General features: G+C 44.5%; 1 protein-coding gene across 1 annotated transcript in view; it reads right to left on the reverse strand.

Annotated features, from left to right (window-relative positions):
• The window catches only part of LOC118556823 (B-cell receptor CD22-like), a 21,341-nt gene extending 21,014 nt beyond the window's left edge, over window positions 1-327 (reverse strand). Inside the window, exon 1 of the mRNA XM_036125205.1 lies at window positions 29-327. The gene's annotated coding sequence lies outside the window, so the exon portion shown is untranslated. The remainder of the gene's footprint in view (window positions 1-28) is intronic.
• Window positions 328-9,409: the final 9,082 nt, after the last annotated feature.

Here is a 9,409-nt window from a genome sequence, read left to right on the forward strand (position 1 = left end):
ATGTTGGTGTCAGAGAGGGAAGTCTTACCTTGAACTGTTATTTGAAGAGGAGTAGAACAAGCTGTTCCCTTCTGGCCACCGTTCTCAATTCTGAGGAAGTATTTGTCTTCTTGACTCTTGTTTATGTGAGAAAACACAGTGGTGCAACTTCTTTGTCCCAGGTCTCCAGTTATCTCTGCTAGATCTGTGCTAACCCCTTGACTAAGGTTATAAATATCATTTTTACTTTGAATCCATGCTCCACGGGTTTCTATTTCACTGTTAAATTCAGGGACTCCTTTCTCAGCTTTAAAGCTACATGGAATGTGCAAACATGATCCACTCAGTGCTTCAATCTTCTTTGGTATGGTGATGGAGAGCAGTGGGGTATTCCTACCACAATCACCCAAAACACCTGTGAAAAAAAAATAGAAAAACACTGCACATAATATGGGGGGAAATCTGTCTGAGGAGAAAGTTCATGATCTACAAACTTCAGTTCAGCATTTTACATGTAAAATCTTTAAGCAATATCAGAATCAAATATTTAAAACTAGAAATGATTCATGTGTCTTCTCCAAATAAAAGTAAGTGAACAACCAGCTCACCTGGAAGAAAGAAGACGCTCAGTAACATGTTGACTCTCAGCACGTTCTCAGACAGAGCTGCCATCAGACTCGCATAGTCCTCCGTCATCTCTAGGACTGGAGAGAAGATAAATTGAATCCTAATGAATCTTTAAGTAGTAACTTAGCAAAACAACCATAGTTTATTTTACCAGAATGATTTAGCAGAGAACACTAAATTAAATTTTTACTTTTAAAAGTCAAATTCTGTAATATTTTCTTACCTAATTAACTAGCAAAATAAAATAGTGTGTTGACTCAGGCAATCAGTGAGTCAGTCAGCAGGAGATCAAATAACCATCTTCTCTGTTTAAAAGTGACAGTCATATAAAAGCAGACTATTGCAGTTATCCTTCCTTCTTCTGTGAAAGAGGATGTCAGAGCATCTTATGCTCCCTGACGTCTCTGTGGCTTATTTCTTATCAAGATAACCACACAAAGTGTTTTTTGTCCAGTGTCTGCACAGAAACAGCCTGAATTTACATGCAGTTTCCAAATAATGACATGTTTTCTGAGATGACTAACAATTTTTGCAAGATAAGTTTTTGACATAAACAGTGACCAGTTCAATAGTTTTTGCTTCTGAGTAACTTTTGGAAAAGAAATAAACAAAATTTTAAATAAAAATATATATACACAAAATAAAATTCAAGTTCAATAAATTATTAAAAGCAGATGTGGGTGCACCAAACTCTGCTTTTGATTAAAAGTAGCCGACAAAAATCAGCCCAGAGGTTGCGAGTGGCATCCAGGCACGTCTGCTATAAGGTGTCTTTCTACTACATGAACCTTTTCAAAGGTCCAGAAAGGTAGGTAGTAGATTTTCATACCAGGAACCTTTGGATGGAGATCTTTGAGGTGAAAAAATAAACTTTTTAGATTCCAAAAAAGGATTAAAAAATAAAACAATTGGACTTCCATTCTGAAGCTGAAGATGTTTTGCTTCCCATCCAGGAAGCTTTCTCAATTCAAAATGTCTGGATTATTGTGGAGTTTGTAATTCCATTTCATGACGTGATAGACTCCAGCTCCCAGCATGCAGCATGGTCAAATGATCACCAACTTCCAGCATGCAACACGGTCAAAACTGACCAACAGACCTAGCAACGTTATCTCGTTGATATGGTATGGCATAAAAGTGCCCAGCACGCTCAACTCATCCTTCTTTGCTGGCAGTTTGCTAAATTGAGGAGACATACAGCTGTTTCTCTCCCGTGGGATTTCCCCCACGTGGCACGTGTTTGATTTCTCGCTGGACCGAGAACTTCCGAATCAAACTTATCCCTGTTTTCCTATGCAGGAGGTCGACTTTAAAAGTACTTTGATTTAATTTTGATCCTACTGGGAGCCGCTATCTCCCAATGATCGTCAAGAACCCCGCTATTGTTTTAGCCAAACAAAACGTTGGACAGAGCCCAGAGACCGAAAGGAGTTTCCCCTTGTTCTTGTTGCCCGAGGGACCTGCTCCGCCCGAAGCACTGCTGGGGCCACAGATCCTTGGATTCGAAGCCAGGACATCCCAGCTGTGGCAACGTCAGAGTAACGAAAGGATTTTACTTTTTATTTCTCTTTTTCACCCATAAGGTGATATATTTTGTGCCTGGGCAGAACTTATTAGGAATTAGTTTAATGCTTAATTACTCCGAAACGGAGTTTATTTAACTGTGCTGAAAATTTCTGATGTGTATGCATGTATTTAATAAGTGATTCTGGGATCACACGATCCCAGTTGAAGTCCCAGTGCTGCTTAGCAAACTCCAGACATTTACGTTTGTGAGTGTTAATGAGAAAAGGCCTTTTCTTTGCATGCCTCCCAAACAGCTCGTTGGCATGTAGAGAGCGACTGATGGTTGTTTTGGAGACTTTGTGACCCTAAGATTCCACTCTTTGATGCAATTCTGTGACAGTGATCTTTTTGCTACTTCTCTTACCATCCTCCTCACTGTGCGTTGTGGCAAGATAAACTTGGGACCTCTTCTAGCCTTGTTCGTCACTGTTCCAGTTGTTTTAAACTTCTTAATGATTCCTCTAGATACGGGCAAGTTAAGGCGAGTGGCTATTTTCTTGTAGCCATTGCCTGACTGATGAAGGTCGACACATCTGCCTTACTTGAATGGTGTGTTTTCTTGTCTTTGCCATGTTGACAAATTGGTAAGAGAGAGAATTAGACCTCTGTGTCACGTCATATTTATACCCCAGGGAAACAGGAAGTCATGAATTACTGATTCAAAGTTCCTAGATACCCTGACCAACTTTAGCAACTACAGAAAAATATATTTAAAGGAAATCAATTAAAATAACTCTAGACAGTTAGCTTAGCGAGTTGTGGAGAACCGAAGCGTTCCCGATCTAGCTTCAGGTCTGTTTTCTCTAAGGTATTTTGTCTTTCAATGCTGCTATATCAAAGTGCCGACTTCTTGAATGTGATGTTTAAACAACTGTGAATTGAATTAAGAATTGCTACCTCTCATTTAATCCATTTTGACTTTTTTTATTTTCATTTATTTTCTTCTGCATGTTCTTTGAGTAGCGAGTAGTGTTTATTAATGTTTATTAAATATAATAATTACTGTAACAGGGAATTATTTGGTTTAATAAATAAAAACGTGTGAAATAATAACTGTTTGTGGTTATTTTGATCCAGAAGTTTAATGGTCTCTAAGAATAAAATAATTACCTCTTTTTGAGTTAACAACTGAATCAACTGAGAAATTTTCATAAGTTTGTTATAAAGAAGCAAGGGTTAAAACTCCAATTGCAGTTATAATTTGAGTTATCAACGTTTGCTGGATAAGTCTAATCGGTCAACAACCGGTCAGATCACACTTTTCCAGCATAAATAAGTTCATAACAGCTAATTAATAAATGCATTTAGTTTTAGTCATTACAGGCTTGTAGCCCTTGGATCACAACCATTTGAATTACATTTGTCATAGCTACCATTTAGGTTTGAATTATCTATCAATAAAATTATAATAGCAAATTAAATTTAGTAATAATACTCATGATCAAACAGGTTTCTGGCATATCATCAATTGGCGTCCCAGGGTGGGCATCTAATTTATTGGCGTTCCCTTTAGACTAGGCTCTTTGAATGACCAGCAACTTCTGAATTAAATAAACACAATCCGTATTTCAGCGGATTTTGATTGCAACACCTTGCCAAAAGTGCTAATCAATCATTATTGATTAAGGAAACGTTCCTACTGAATAGATACGTGTTTGTGGTGGTTGAGGTTGTTAATCTCAGGTTTGAGTATTGATTTCCAATTTAGAATTAGTTATATTGAACCCGACTAGGGCATACAGCACCATCTAGTGTGTGCTAGCCGCAATCACCTTGTGTGTGGTGTTCTGTTTGAAAGAGAGAGACTTAGCCTCCATCTGCTGGACGTTGTGTGTATTTGCAGCATAATTGTTTCGGGCGAGGGACACGATCCCCATCGGCTGGACATTGTGTGTGATCACAGCTCAGTCTCCCCAAGATGAAGGGCAACCTGCCTCCATCTGGTGGCCAGGTTGGGTAATTGCAGCCATGGTTAAAAAAACTCCCAGACACTGCCCGCTTCAGTGGTTGTTTTGAAAAGTAATTTTCTTAAAAACTTTATCTATGAATATTTCTTCTTAATATTGTTTTCTTATATATATATATTTCCCAATCTAATATTATGTAATATATATATATATGTATATATATTTTTCCCATCTTTTGAATTTTTTTTATTTTACTTTTTCTCTTTTTCTTTTTGCTTATCACAAGCTAATTAATAAATGCATTGTTAGTGTTAGTCATTACAAATTTTGTTGTAATGTTTGTTTCAATGACAATAAATATGATATTACTATTACATGTGAATGCAAACTCTAATGAGGCCTCAGTAGCAGGTCTATAAAGCTTGGAACTCCACACTACTACAGACATTTTCAATCAAGAAAGCTTTCTGGATGGGAAGTCTAAGGCACACCTAAGCACTAATCATGGTGTCTAATCAGCATCTTGATATGGCCCACCTGTGAGGTGGGATGGATTATCTCAGCAAAGGAGAAGTGCTCACTATCACAGATTTAGACTGGTTTGTGACCAATATTTGAGGGAAATAGTAATATTGTGTATGTGGAAAATGTAATGAATTATGAGGAGATGAACCCGGTATTCAGCCAGACACTAAAATAATGCTTGATGGGATTTATTAAAGAGATGATGGGTCAGGAAGGCAGACAAAAAACAATCCAAAAAGGTGTACAGACCAAACATCTGGGTGACAACAAAAACTGGGACAGATTCAAAAAACAGAAGAACTGGTCAGGCAATACATACAAATACTGAAGGGCTCTTACCAATGAAACGTGTGTGAGAAGTTCCAGTAACAAACAGAAAACCGAGGAGGGTTTAAATAGACAGATGGACAGGTGAAACTAAGTGACTTCTCATTAACTAGGAACAGGTGAGAGTGATCAAGGAAGGGGAAGTGACAGAGAGGCTGATGGGACAGAAACTAAGATGACCAACTACAGAGCAAAAATAGCCATAAAGAGAAAACCAGATAACTAAAACAGTTAAGGCTAAACATGAATCCAATACTAGAAACAGAAATAAACCCTAAGGCAGGAAAGTTAACTTAACCAAAACAACAACAACATCATGAACCAGAACAGAACATTACAGGGCCCCTCCCTCAAGGACGGATTCCAGACGTCCTTAAAAGGAAAAAAAACAGACTAGACCGGGTGGGTGGAGGGGGTTCTAGGATGGAAGGTAAGAACCAACACAAATGTCCAAACACAAACCAAGAACAAAAAACAACCCCAACAGGGCGAAAAACAGTCTATACAAAGCCAGTAACAGGTCCCAGCTAATTCAAAAGTCTGGCGGGCGTCCTGGAGGACGGCCCCTGCGTATCAGGTTCTCCGGCGGACGGCCCCGGCGTGTCGGGCTCTCCGGCGGACCGCCCCGGCGTGTCGGGCTCTCCGGCGGACCGCCCCGGCGTGTCCGGAAGTCAGGCGGACGTCTCGGAGGACGGCCTAGGCGAGACAGGCAGACAGGAGACCGGTGGTGGCGCAGGACTTCGGACGACCGGCTGCAGAACGAGACCCTCGGAGGCCAACGCCTGGAGAGGGAGAAAACAGAAACTGGCGCCGGACTAAAGGCTAAGGACGGTGCCGTACTAAAAGCTGGGGACGGCGCTGGACTACAGAATACGGGAGGCGCCTGGCTACAGGCGATTGAAGAGGGCGGCGCCGGGTTACTGGCGGCTACAGACGGAGCCTGACTAAAGGCTGCTACAGACGGAGCCTGACTAAAGGCTGCCACAGACGGAGCCTGACTAAAGGCTGCCACAGACGGAGCCTGACTAAAGGCTGCCACAGACGGAGCCTGACTAAAGGCTGCCACAGACGGAGCCTGACTAAAGGCTGCCACAGACGGAGCCTGACTAAAGGCTGCCACAGACGGAGCCTGACTACAGGCTGCCACAGACGGAGCCTGACTACAGGCTGCCACAGACGGAGCCTGACTACAGGCTGCTACAGAAGGAGCCTGACTACAGGCTGCTACAGAAGGAGCCTGACTACAGGCTGCTACAGAAGGAACCTGACTACAGGCTGCTACAGAAGGAGCCTGACTACAGGCTGCTACAGGGGGAGCCTGACTACAGGCTGCTACAGAAGGAGCCTGACTACAGGCTGCTACAGAAGGAGCCTGACTACAGGCTGCTACAGGGGGAGCCTGACTACAGGCTGCTACAGGGGGAGCCTGACTACAGGCTGCTACAGGGGGAGCCTGACTACAGGCGACTAAAGGCAGGGCCTGGCTACAGGCGACTAAAGGCAGGGCCTGGCTACAGGCGACTAAAGGCAGGGCCTGGCTACAGGCTACGGGGACCGCCTGGCTACAAGACAATGGAGAAAGTGCTTTAAAGCTACGAGGAGCCGGCACTGGAGACAGTGCCTTAAAGCTACAGGGAGCCGGCACTGGAGACAGTGCCTTAAAGCTACAGGGAGCCGGCACTGGAGACAGAGTCTTTGAGTAGCGGGGAGCCGGCACTGGAGACAGAGTCTTTGAGTAGCGGGGAGCCGGCACTGGAGGCTGGGCTTTACAGCTGCGGGGAGCCGGCACTGGAGGCTGGGCTTTACAGCTGCGGGGAGCCGGCACTGGAGGCTGGGCTTTACAGCTGCGGGGAGCCGGCACTGGAGGCTGGGCTTTACAGCTGCGGGGAGCCGGCACTGGAGGCTGTGCTTTACAGCTGCGAGGAGCCAAGATTGAGGGCGGGTCCTCCAGGGCCCCTTCTTGGAGCTTGGGCGGAAGTGGTTCCTCCTGGACCCCCTCGTTGCCCGCTGGTGGCGGACAATACTGGGTCTCCTCGTCGCCCGCTAGCGGCGGACCCCCCTGGGGTTTGAGCAGAGGCGGACCCTCGGGAACGGGAGCCCGTGTTGGGCTATAGAAAGCCTGGAGGGCCGACCTGTAGTGCCCCTCCACCTCCTTTAATTTTGCCTCCAACTCAGCTGAATAATGACTGAAAAGAGTCTCTCTGAGGTGTTTAATTAAAGGAGCATAAGTTCTTAGTTTCTGCTCCAGGGACTGATGGTCAGCGTCTAGAGAGCCACAGGGAGGAGCTATGGGGGAGCTGGTTCGGGATAGTGGCAAGCTCTGGTCCGCTGGGCAAGAAGGAGCAGCAGGAACGGAGGAGACATCAGACCAAGACGGAAGCTCACCAGCTGACGACCCTAGGGTTGGCTTGGCCGATGGCCGACCAGAAGAGGTAGAACCCACGTCCATGGAGGCAGCAGTAGGAACAGAGGCGACAACCGAACCAGTCGCTCGCCGACGCTTGCAATGGCGGGGCTGCTGCTGAGAAGTGCTGCCGCAGAGGTGGCGACTGGGACCGAAGCCGGGGGGACAGATCGCCAATCTGGATCCCTCAAAAGATGCTCCCTGCATTATTTCCTCATCCAAACCTTGTGCTGAACCGGTGGGCTTGACGAGGGCAACTCTGCGTCGACGCCTCTGGCGCCGGGCCGGCGTGCCTTGTGTGGAAGCTGGATCCACATGACGGGGCGGGACCGCAAGAGCACATGGCGACTTCCACACCTCTATGTCAGCTGAGAAGGACTGCGACGGCTCAAAAAATAAATCCGGACGGAGCTCCCGGATCACGTCCTCCTCTACCCCCAAGAAAAGCTCCGGTGAGTAACTGAAAAAACTGTCCAACTTATGGTCTGCAAGACTTAATCTCCCCGAACAAAAAATTTGTGCTGGCGACGGGTTCATTGTTGTGGCTGGAACTTACTGTAATGAATTATGAGGAGATGAACCCGGTATTCAGCCAGACACTAAAATAATGCTTGATGGGATTTATTAAAGAGATGATGGGTCAGGAAGGCAGACAAAAAACAATCCAAAAAGGTGTACAGACCAAACATCTGGGTGACAACAAAAACTGGGACAGATTCAAAAAACAGAAGAACTGGTCAGGCAATACATACAAATGCTGAAGGGCTCTTACCAATGAAACGTGTGTGAGAAGTTCCAGCAACAAACAGAAAACTGAGGAGGGTTTAAATAGACAGATGGACAGGTGAAACTAAGTGACTTCTCATTAACTAGGAACAGGTGAGAGTGATCAAGGAAGGGGAAGTGACAGAGAGGCTGATGGGACAGAAACTAAGATGACCAACTACAGAGCAAAAATAGCCATAAAGAGAAAACCAGATAACTAAAACAGTTAAGGCTAAACATGAATCCAATACTAGAAACAGAAATAAACCCTAAGGCAGGAAAGTTAACTTAACCAAAACAACAACAACATCATGAACCAGAACAGAACATTACAGAAAAAGTTTTTGATCTTTGAGTTCATCTCATAAAAGATGGGAGCAAAACCAAAAGTGTTGCATTTATATTTTTGTTGAGTGTAGAAGAATTTTATTGATACAAATATTTTAAGACTTTGGCGCTCAGACCTCGGCAGGAAACATTCACGCTGAATTTTACCTTAATATGCACAAGCAGGTGTATGAGAACAGGGATGTTTCCCCCCAGGCCTGAAGCTGGTGGTGGAGTGGAGATAGACGAAGTCGGTTCAGTCCATAGACTGCTTGTTGGCGAGACGATCTGCTTGAGCTGTAATGGTGAGATCCAGTGGACTGGGTGAGCTCATATTCATCAATTCCGTAAGAATCCGGAAGGAATTACACTCTGATAGGGACGAAGTTGAAGGAGCACCATGGAAAAGCCAGATGGAGCTTGGCTACGATGGTGGAGAAGGGGATGGAGGTGGGTTGAATCAGGGTCATCTGAGTCCAAATCAGACATAACGCAACCACTGCTTGCGCTTTGGATGGGCATCAGGCTGAGTCATGGATTTAAACACCTTTTAAGATGAACTCTGGACGCTGATTAGGCTTCGTGGAGGTGTGGTTCAAAGCCGATTGGCTTGCGTCTAAGGCACATGAGCCTCTGATTGGATAAGGGTAAGTTATTCAGTTTTTTCATTAGAACTTCCGCCTATGCTTTGTTTTAATTTAAAAAATTCACACGGAAAGAAAAGACAATTATAAAAATTTTACTGATACAAATACTTTAACACTTTAGCCCTAACATCTTGGCAGGAAACAGTAGTGCTGAATTTTACTTTAATATGCATAAGCAGGTGTATGAGAACAGGGATGTTTCCCCCCAAAAATTGCGGAGGTCGAGGACCATGCATCAGCATGCTCAGAAAGCAGAGAGACTAGAGTGGAAAGCTAATGTTAGGATATCAACAAGGTCAAGTGGAACGAGCTGTTTATCCCAGAACTGCATGGCA

This window comes from Fundulus heteroclitus, chromosome 21 (genome assembly GCF_011125445.2).
Source record: "Fundulus heteroclitus isolate FHET01 chromosome 21, MU-UCD_Fhet_4.1, whole genome shotgun sequence".
Taxonomy (NCBI): Eukaryota; Metazoa; Chordata; class Actinopteri; order Cyprinodontiformes; family Fundulidae; genus Fundulus; species Fundulus heteroclitus.